This window comes from Amphiura filiformis, chromosome 3, assembly GCF_039555335.1.
Source record: "Amphiura filiformis chromosome 3, Afil_fr2py, whole genome shotgun sequence".
Classification (NCBI taxonomy): Eukaryota; Metazoa; Echinodermata; class Ophiuroidea; order Amphilepidida; family Amphiuridae; genus Amphiura; species Amphiura filiformis.
Genome location: NC_092630.1, coordinates 3,179,216 through 3,182,488, shown reverse-complemented (window position 1 = coordinate 3,182,488; position 3,273 = coordinate 3,179,216).

Below are 3,273 nucleotides of genomic sequence, written 5' to 3'. Positions count from 1 at the left end.
GGTTACCAGATTTTGATGGACATATCATTATCTGTTTTTGATCTCAGTGACAAACATGAAAAATTAAAAAGCTTAAGAGGGTCAAAGAGGTATGTCAATGAAAACATCCACAAAACACACCAATGTTTTTGGACAATGTGTTGTATTCAAAAATATAGCGCTTCTCATATCTCATTGCAGGATGTGTTCAACGCCTTCGGCCATTGTGCTGTTCCTGTTGAAATCCATACACCACTATGGAATACATTACTTTACACAGGGGTTGGATTTCAAATGGAGTCACCCATTCAGATAACTCCATTTGAAATCCGTACACCCTCTACGGAAGACATGACCTTAATCTCCCACACAGGGGGTGTAGATTTCAAGTGGAGTAATCCATTGAAGAAATCCAACTTAAAATTTACGCTCCCTCTGTGAGAGATTAAGGTCATGTCTTCCATAGGGTGTATGTCCCGGTGTAGGCCTATGTATTTCAACTGGAATATACTGGATCTGGAATGAGCGTTTTGAGCGTTTCGGCAGTATTTTTTGTGGGACATGAGAGCACATCAGATATATCGAATTGAATTCTTTATACGAGGAATGTCCTTCTGATATCAAATAATTTTTAAAATTGTTGATATTTAACAGTCCTCGAAGTAAATTTTCTGAATCTAATGATATACTTAAAGTGTATGTAGCTGCGATCAAATGAAGATTTTGACCTTTCGTATTGAAGATATATGTGTTTTTTTGGGAAAAATCCATATCGTCAAAATGAAAGGTCAAAATTTTCATTTGATCGTCGGCTTTTCATCCCAGCTACATACACTTAAAGTACATAATTAGATTTAGAAAGTTTACTTTAAGGACTGTTAAATATCAAAAATATCCATTTTTTATAATTTGCCATAAAATGTGTGTTATATCGCGAATTTCAAAAAATCAAAATGATTTGATATCAGAAGGACATTCTTCGTATTCAGAAGAATGCAATTCGATACGTCTGATGTGCTCTCATGTCCCACAAAAAAAATACTGTCCAAACGTTCATACCCCACCCCTTAAAGCAATGACTCAACAATTTAAGCCTATTGCTCTTGTTGATGTCTGATTTCTGGTGTATTCCATAGTTTGCATTTACTCTGTCTGTTCAATTATAGATTCTTGTATTTTTAAGATATTTGAAAAAATAAAAACATTGTTGTCAAAATCATCAAAGAAAAGTGTTAGCACAGCCTTAAACCCAACGTGATTTATACTTTTCAAATTCCAAAGTTCAATTTGAAACCCCATTTCTTTTCAATGTTGGTCTTTTCCCGCGATATTTTGTTAATAAAAAGCCGTACAACGTCGGGTACCATAAACTTTTTTGAATCAATCCATTTAGTGCAATAGGGACGAATGTCATAGGGTCAGTCCATGTCAAAACAGATTGAGTGTACACCCACCCTCTTGGATTTTGCTCTCCTTTGGCTCAGGGATACCTTTCATGGACCCCTAGGTGAGGTCACAAGAAAAAAATTCAAATTCAATTTCGTTTCCGAATGGCGCGCCATCTAAGTTTGGCGACCTTGGCCAAAATTGGGAATTTAAGGTGTCCAAATGACAAAGCGCTCTCTTTGAGAGGCATTTTCTTCTTAATTAAATCAGTTGTGACCCTCTTTTTGAATGTGGTCACTCACTGGCTGTGTCTGAAATGCCTAATGCCAAAAAAGATTGATTTCGGAATTTCGTTGGGATTTCAGGGGGGTCAAAATCAGCACTTCGTACTGTTCAATCAAATTATCTTTGATTTTGAAGGACCCATGATCATGATGATAATGTCACAGTGCACTTATAGGTCCTAATTATGTTCAGAATGGATTAACCATGTGCCAATGTCTATGAGCAATTCAAAAAAAGAGAAATTTCTAGACCCCCTACAGAATTTTAGGCCCCCCTAAAGTGGTTCAGCCACAAATGGTGCTTAAAATCGGCAAATTTTGACACCTAATAACTTTAGGTGTACACCAGATATGAATTTCTAGTCTTTTGCATCTGAAAGAATGTAGTCTAATGTTACTAGGAACATAAGATTTGTTTTGTATTATTTGTGTTTTGATACTAAGTTGATGGTCCCAAAAATCCCAATTTTTGACTAATAATGTACAGGTTATGGGTACAAAATGTCAATTTCAACACTCCCTTTTTTTCTATTTTTGATCATTGTCTTATTTATCCTGTTATTACATAGTTAACAGCGTCCGATTTTGGTGATTTTGGTGTCTACTTATGTTTTCTTGCATGAGAAATACAACTACGCAACTTAAAAAACTGTACAAGGAACCAAGGGTCATCGATTCCTTGTATAGTTTTTTAATTTGCTTAGTTGTATTTCTCATGCAAGAAAACATTATATAATTAGACATCAAAATTACCAAATCAGACGTTGTTATTAGGTGGCTGTGTACTCTCAGACATGCATGTAGTAAAAGTGCAATAACTTTGTAATTATTCGCGCAAAACATATAAAAGTATACATTTTTATGAAGGCAAGACATCAATAAATCTTAATATAAATACAGATTTGGGGTAAAAACAACAATTTTGAAGAAAATCACAAAAAGTGAGTTTTTGGCAATATTTGTTAGGTACATCATAACAAAAAACACTCTTTCCAAAATATTTTATTTTGTTTTTAGCTCAATCTTGAGGCTCCATTCCAAAAACGGTTTTTTATTTTTTTTGATATTGGCCTTATTTTTTGAGATATTGACCATATAAGGCATCAAAATGAACTTTTTAAAATTCAAAAACGCCTATTTGCACAAAATGATACCCAAAATCGGAAATAGACCAAAATATAAAAAAATGAGAAAACCGTTTCTTGAGTCGATCATGCTTTTAACGATGATCATAATTTTGCTTACCTATAGATGCTGTATTTATTGAGCTATCGTGTACCTAAATCGTCATTTTACCGAGAAAATGAACATTGAAATAATGGCCGTTGAAGTTTAAAGTGGTCACATTTTGCACTTTCATCGAATCTCACAGGAGAATGCGACAGTTTTCGTTTTTGTAACTTATATTACGTGAACATCGGGTAAATCCACAGCCCCTTGAGAAGTTTGAGCGAAATCCATTCATAACTTGATATTTAAATCGGGGGAAAGAACTTGAAAAAACCCACATTTTATCAGCTAAAACGGAGCCATTTGACCACTAGGTTTTTGTGAAATCAGTGCTTCCGTGGTGTTTCCATAAGATGCGCCGCGCATTCAGATAAGCGTCGCGTATGCGTCGCGT